Source organism: Alexandromys fortis, unplaced genomic scaffold, assembly GCF_014885135.2.
Source record: "Alexandromys fortis isolate MF-2015 unplaced genomic scaffold, M_Fortis_MF-2015_v1.1 scaffold_108, whole genome shotgun sequence".
Classification (NCBI taxonomy): domain Eukaryota; kingdom Metazoa; phylum Chordata; class Mammalia; order Rodentia; family Cricetidae; genus Alexandromys; species Alexandromys fortis.
In genome coordinates, this window is record NW_026067994.1 from 1,281,000 (window position 1) to 1,288,969 (window position 7,970).

Consider the following 7,970-nt stretch of genomic DNA (forward strand, 5'->3'; position numbering starts at 1 on the left):
TAGTGCTAAGTTTCTTGCTAATCCCATAATGGCTCCCCCAATCAAGATATCTCTTTCCTTGCTCTCCGTCTCTGTCCTTCCCCCATCTTGACTATCCCATTCCCTCAAGTTTTCCCCCACCCCCTTTTCCCCTTTGCCTTCCCTCCCCCTGACCTTATGCTCCCAATTTTGTCAGGAGATCTTGTTCCCTTCCTCTTAGGGTTCACCTTGTTACTTAGCTTCTCTAGGGTTATAGACTATAGTCTCATTTTCTTTTGCTTTACAGTTAGAATCCACTTATGAGTGAGTACATAGTACATACCATGTTAGTCTTTCTGGGACTGGGTTACCTCACTTAGGATGGTCTTTTTTTTTTCTAGTTCAATCCATTTGCATGCAAATTTCAAGATGTCTTTTTTTTTTTTTTTACTACTGAGTAGTACTCCATTGTGTTAATTGCCACATTTTATTTATCCATTCTTCAGTTGAGGGGCATTTCAGTTGTTTCCAGGTTCTGACTATCACAAATAATGCTGCTATGAACATAGTTAAACAAATGTCCTTGTAGTATGATTGAGCATCTTTTGGGTATATGCCCAAGATTGGTATTTCTGGGTTCTGAGGTAGGTTGATTCCCAGTTTTCTGAGAAACCACCATACTGATTTCCAGAGTGGTTGTACAAGTTTGCATTCCCACCAGCAATGGAGGAGTGTTCCCCTTACTCTGCATCCTCTCCAGCATAAGCTATCATTGGTGTTTTTTATCTTAGCCATTCTGACTGGTATAAGATGGAATCTCAGAGTTGTTTTGATTTGCATTTCCCTGCTGACTAAGGATATTGAACATTTCCTTAAGTGTCCTTTGCCCATTTGAGATTCTTCTGTTGAGAATTCTCTGTTTAGATCTGTACCTCATTTTTTAATTGAATTATTTAGAAATTTGATGTCTAATTTCTTGAGTTCTGTATATATTTTGGAGATTAGCCCTCTGTTTGATGTGGGGTTGGTAAAGATCTTTTCCTAATCAGTAGGCTGCCTTTTTGTCTTATTGACCGTGTCTTTTGCTTACAGAAGCTTTGCAGTTTCAGGTCCCATTTATTTATTGTTGCTCTCAGTGTTTGTGCTACTGGTGTTATTTTTTTAATTATTTTTTTTTTTTTTTTGGTTTTTCGAGACAGGGTTTCTCTGTAGCTTTTGGTGCCTGTCCCAGAACTTGCTCTTGTAGACCAGGCTGGCCTTGAACTCCCAGAGATCCGCCTGCCTCTGCCTCCTGAGTGCTGGGATTAAAGGCATGTGCCACCACCGCCCGGCTACTGGTGTTATATTTAGGAAGTAGTCTTCTGTGATCATGCATTGAAGGCTACTTCCCACTTTATCTTCTATCAGGTTGAGTGTGGTTGGATTTATATTGAGCTCTTTGATTTATCTGGACTTGAGTTTTGTGCATGGGGATAGATGTGGATCTATTTACATTCTTCTACATGTCAGCATTCAGTTATGCCAAGCACCATTTGTTGAAGATGCTTTCTTTTTTCCTTTGCATAATTTTAGGTTCTTTGTCAAAAATCAGGTGTTCATAGGTGTGTGTATTAATATCTGGGTCTTCGATTCAATTCCATTGGTCAACCTGTCTGTTTTTATGCCAATACCAAGCTGTTTTCATTACTGTAGGTCTATAATAGAGCTTGATGTCAGGGATGGTGATGCCTCTGGAAGTTCCTTTATTGTACAGGATTGTTTTGGCTATCCTGGGATTTTTGTTTTTCCATATAAAGTTGAGTATAGTTCTTTCAAGAAGACAGTTTTCTTAAAATTCATAGGGTCAGAGAGTTCCTTGAGTGAGCACTGTTGACTGGTGCATTTCCCACTGTGATTTCTAGGTTTGTTTTGTTTGTTTGAGATGGGGCCTTGGTGGATAGCCCAAGCTAATCTGGAACTCATGTACCCCAGCATGACCTAGAATTGAACATCTTTCTTTCTCATCCTCCTGAGTGCTGAGATTATAGGTGAGTTCTGCCATTCCTGGCTCTAGATTCTATGCTTTCCTGACAAGGTTGAGTCTGCTTGACTGTGTGAGGAATGTGCAAAGGCTTGGTAGGAGCAGTAGGCAAAGAAAGGACTTGGAGACCAAGACTGGGTGAACATGTGTGGTGGTGGTGGTGGTGGTGAGCCTGTGGGAGGAGCTAGTAGCTGGGAGGCAGCTGGGAAGGATGTTCCTTCCTGAGAAGGAATATCATGCTATGGAGAGGGGTGCTGCTGTGTTCTCAGAGTCATCTGGGATGAAATCCAGAGGAGAAATATGTAGGGCAAACCCTAGGATCCTACTGAGACCACCGTTGAGGTCTTAGCACATAGAAGTTTGGAAACATTTGAATGGTGAATCTCTATGGTCGGGCATGATTCTCACCTCTTTTTTGATTGGTGTCCTGCCCAGTGGAAAGAGGAGAGTTGAAACAGTCCTGCCTTCCTCCATGTTCAGCTCTTGTGTGTGGGCCTGGTGAGCCTGTCTCTTCTAAAACATGAGTGATGTGTATGAGGGATAGGTGGGAGGGTTTTTCTGTAAGAATTTCTCCAGTGGGCCTGTGTGCAGATGAGAGAACTGTGGTTCTTTCTTGCTTTTCAACATGGTGATTCATGCCTTCAGTAACAGTTTCTCAGACCTCACTTTGCACTAGGCCCTGCGTGAGGTGAACTCAACAGTGAGCAAGATGACAGGCATCCGCTGTCACGTGGCTGCCTCTCCTTAGCGTATGTCATTCCGAGTTAAATGAGCACACAGATGCCAGAGTGTCTGCCTTATTACCTGGCATAGGCAGGATGCTTCAAATGGTGTGATTGCTGCTTCTCATGGCTCCAGGTCCCCTGTTAGCGTCATCCTTCATCACACTGTCACTTCTCATGTGCACTATTTGCGCACACACCTTTCCCCCTCCTCTCTCCGTTCTGGTTATTATAAACCTAATCCAGATCACCCACAGCACAACCATGAGCTCACCAGGCGTGAAGCACGATTGACGTTGCTTAGCAACCATGAAAATAGCTAAGCTGGCCCCACAGGGGGCTGGACAGCCTCATCCTCGGGGCATGTGGGAACGGAAGAGCTTTAGTTGAGATGAAGACACAAACAGACTGAACTGGTCCCCAAACATCACGTTTCTTGGTGCCTGACACTCTAGGGGATTGTTTTGTTTATATCCCGCCTATCCGCTTTCTCAAGCGCCAACATGTACCTAGAATGGTCAGATATGATGGGATAAAAATAATTAGTCATAAAATCTATAATTCCTTTTTTTTTAACTGCACAAAGATCCACATGAATGCACACTGATATGTGGACTGGATCCAGCGGCAGAGGCAGTTTGGTTTGATGTCCTATTCTATGTTAAATCAGGGTTGGAGGAGGCATGTCAGAGCCCATTAGCCATTCTTGGTGATTAGATCAGTGAATGAGGACAGAGCTTGGTTCAGAGATGTTATGCAGCTAATACAATGAGTGCCCGCCCTCATTCTTGGTCCTTCTGCATTGACACACTTTGTCATAAGTGGGAAGGTTTAAATGGGGTCATCAGTCAGACCAAACAGTGAGGTAGAAGTGGACATCAAAGAACTGCTTCTGGGAGTGGCTGTGGCTCTGGACTCCTGTGAAGGATGGAATCAAAGAAACAAGAAGAGAATTTGCAACTAGGGAACTCAGAAGAAGCCTTTTCTGTTAGATCAGGGGCTGGGCAAAGCTGAGTGACTCAGTGACTGGATGTGGATTGCCCAACCTCACTGATACAGGCGATCGGATGAGGCAGAATGTGCCTACTCGCCTGAAGAACACATAACTCTATCCCAAAGTGATAATTTGTCACACCTCCTCAGGTATGAAGTTGGTTGGGCACATATATTACAGAGTCACACTCTAATCTAGGATAAACTATGATAAAGAATGATGTTTCATCGATGGAATGTAAAAAATACCAAGGCTGATGTCCAAACTGTTAAAACCCAGGCTCTGGAGCCACAGTGACTTCTCTTATGCAGCGCGAGAATTCCTGTGGGTTTCTCATGCTCTGGACTCCAAACAAGCTTGCCTTGAGTCACATGTCACTGGCCCTCCTGATCTTGTCCTGACTGTTTAATTTTTGTTCCACCACTTTTTAAATTGGCTATCTTGCTTCCCCTTGCCTTGCCCAGCTCTCTTGGCATCAAAACATCTATTTTTATGACCCTGAAGTCAACTTCTAGCTTATTGGAAGAGTATCATTCTCCAAGGTTACATACAACAAAAATAAAATAATACCACAACGTTTTTTTTTTCTTAAATATTGACCCAATTCCTAGTAGCTTCATCCTAGTGGTGCTACTTCTTTGCGCATTATTTTAGTCTTGGGACTGGATTGAAGCTAGGCATTTTGGTTTCAAGTTTCTGACACTTCCTCTGGTGGAACTGAGATGGGAATTGAGGTGAGTGGATTGTGAGATAGATGTATACTGAGATAGATAAGCATAAAATTGAAAGGGGAAGCAGAGATGCCGGCTCTAGACCCGGTGTGTGCCGTTTCCCTCTCGTCTGACTCCCATTCTCACTAACTTACTGAAGTGGCTTTTACCGAAGCCCGTCGTACGTTGTTCTATCCGTGGACGCTGCACAGCCTGAGTCACTGTATTTGTTCTGAGGAATTTCGTGTCAAGGTGACACAAGCTGGAGTCATTTGGGAAGCTGGCACCTCAATTGAGAAAACACCCTCACCAGATTGGCCAGTGGGCAATCCTGTGGTACATTTTCTCCATTGATGAATGATATGGAGGGCTCAGCTCACTAGGGGTGGTCTTAATCCTGGGCAGGCAGCTCTAGCTGCCATAGCAAAGCATGCTGAGTAAGCCAGGAGCCTAAGGCAGGAAACAGCACTCCTCCAAGGCCTTTGCGCCAGTTCCTGCCTCCAGGTCCCAGCCCTGCATGAGTTCCTGCCCTGACTTCTCTGGATGATGAACTGCTACCTGCAAGTGTGAGTGAAAAAGACCATTTCTCTCGCAAGTTATTTTTGGTGATAATATTTCAGCACAGCAATAGAAACCCTAACTAAGACATTATTATAATGCAAACGTATCTATCTAGCCGCAGCAGAGAACATCAAATTCTTCTAATCTTCTGCAGTCAATGCCCGGAGGAAAAAATAGACTGAAATCAAATGGGAAGTGGTCTCACCCATTAGCTCATCTCCAGGAAGACTAGAATCTCTAGAGGGCATTAAAATGAAAAGAAGTTAGCTACAATTTAATTTTTGAAACAAGGCATCCCTATTTATCTCAAGTTGGCCTGGAACCCCAGGCTTCCTGCCATTGCTTGCTCAGTTGGGATCATAGACTTGTGATAGCATGGTTAACATACTTATTGAAGGCCACTTGACATGAGATTTACTCTCCTGACAAAGTTTTACTTGTGCCATTCAGTATTGGCAACCATAAACCAATAAGAGCACATGCTCCTCTTTACAGAGGATCCAAGTTCCCAGGAGGGTGGCTTAACTGCTACCTCTAACATCCACAGTCACACGCACTCAGATGCACATATCCCAACACAAATGTTTATGCACACATACAACTAAAAAGTGATAAAAAAGAAGTAAAACAACAAAAAAGAGAATGTCAAGTAGAATGTGGCTACATTTAGCCAAAATGGGAAGTACTGCTCAAAGAACTTCACCTGTCAGCTCTTATTGCTAGGCTGTCTCTCCACCCCTGGCATCTGGTTTTAAAATGGAAGCATGCATATTACAAAAATTTGTGAGATATGGGACTATATAAAGAAAATTAAAGACATCTAGAACCACACTAGTCAAAATAGTTTATTTTTATCTACCTTTAGTCTTTTCCTGATAATTTAAAGATTATAATATACAAGATTTTAAAGCATAATTAACAAAAGTTTGGATAGGTGACAAAGACAGGCATGGTGACAGTATTTTTGCCACTCAAATTATCCATAAGTTCTGAAAGAGTCAGACAACAGTCATTCAAAATCTCTGTTCCCAGTTCTAAAGCTTATACTTTCTTTCTAGTAAGTGGATTACCGTGTGCACTGGTTTGTTTTGCACCCTTGTGGGTCAACGTCACTTACATAAGAACACCCCACACAAAACTTTTAGGCACATTCCCTAAGGAAAGAAAGGATAACAGCTAAGTCTGATGAAAAGATTCCATATGTCATGAGAAAATAGCTAATATTCTTTAACAATTATGCATACTTAAGTTTATATATAAGAGAGTTGGCAGAAAAATAAGGCCTGGTTGACAATGGCTCAAGGAGATTCTGAGTGGTACAACAGATTTCTTCTTACATTATTAAGCTTAAAGGATTTATTATCAAAATTAAAAATGCAGCTTCAGTTGTATATAAAGTCATGATCCTGTTCAATAGTTGTGGAGTGTTGGTGGAACTCTACACACAGCACTGAAGGCCGGGAGGAAGCAAGGGCCGGCTCCAGTTGGAATGTTGAGTTTATTCAGACAGCTCGCTTTGACTTAGATGGTTATGAAACACTGAATGAAATCATCATATGACAAATGCACCCTTCCTTGATAACCAGAATCCCAACTTTGAATGCTATCTGTGAGAGTCCTCGGTTTGAACAGAAGGCCAGGCGGTCCTCAAAGGTGATCTTCCCACTGGCGCTATGTTGCTTTGTAATGAAATTCACAGTTTAGGGGCTCAACCTGAATCCTATTGTCGAAAGCTCTTCTGCAGTTTCTGGGGGCCCACTGTTTCCCTCCTATCGCCATGGAAACTGATGAAGTGTTGTCACTAGCTGCTCAGCACAGCCCAGAGCTCTTTATGTTCGCTGACTCCCATTGTGACAGACATATCTTTGCTCAACATTGAAATCGTAAGGTAACAAGTCTCCAGATGAAAAAGTTTATATCTTCCCACAATGCCAGACTGCGCTAGACTTCTGCAACCTGTCAGCATCAATTTGTCCATTCTCTTCGGTCACAGCAGCTACGTAACTTCACAGTGGATCCTGAGTTTGTCCACGGAACACAGGCCGTCCAGGAGCCCACCATGCCTGCCCGGGTAGTACCCGCTGCCAACGCGGGGATGCCCGAGCTATGCCACGGCACAGACTGCACCTCCGCCTTGCACCCCTTGACATATTCTTTGATCACGAAACTTGCACTAGTTTCTTTTCTTGTGACTAAACACCTAACAAGAAGCAAGCTTGGGGAGTGAGGGTTTGTTGTTGTTCACAGTGTCCTGGCTGGGGATCCATGGCAACACAATATTCACCACTGTGGTGGTGGGTTCTTGTTGACATCTGTAGCTAATTAGGAAGCCGAGCAAAGGGCGTGCCAGTGGTCAAACTCATGTCTCCAGATGAATCTAGATAAGCCAAACTTTTGGTAATTTTCCACAAAAGAGCACTTTTGAGCTCTGTGTTCACACATGCAGCTCATGTCTCTTCTACCCATCCCCTAAATTCTACTCATGTGTCTTTCTTCTCAGCCTTCTAGTGTCTCTTCATGGGGCAACTGGGAAAGCCTCCTTGGGGCCTCTGCCTGCACTGTGATGGCATCTGCCTTTAGCATCCAAAGTGTCTACTTATTAGCATAAATCACATTATGTAAAAATTCTCAGTGATGTCTCATTATTCTTAGGATCGAGTCCAAGCTACCAGGTTTGAACAATCCAATTTGTAGTCATTTCGTCAGTCTTCTGATTTCTTTTTTTAGTTTCTTGAATTTCCAAAGCTTCCTAGCATCTTGAAAACCCCTCTCATTTCATGTCCTCTCTGGACAAGCCTCCTTGATCCCCTACTATGGTACTGGGTACTTTACCTTTGTGGGACCTAACATACTTTTTACCAAAAAATATTTGTGAAATAACTTGCATATTGTTTCTCTCCTATTAAAATCCTCCTCCTAGGTCCTTGGACTTCCCACAGGGCAGGGAACCCTGACTGTTCTTTGGGCTGATGAGGGAGGGGGAGTTAATTGGGGGAGGGGGAGGG

The 7,970-nt window shown here is 43.2% G+C and overlaps 1 pseudogene; it reads right to left on the minus strand.

Moving 5' to 3' along the window:
* Positions 1 to 6,486: 6,486 nt before the first annotated feature.
* The window catches only part of LOC126512361 (sorcin-like), a 2,700-nt pseudogene continuing 1,216 nt past the window's right edge, over positions 6,487 to 7,970 (minus strand).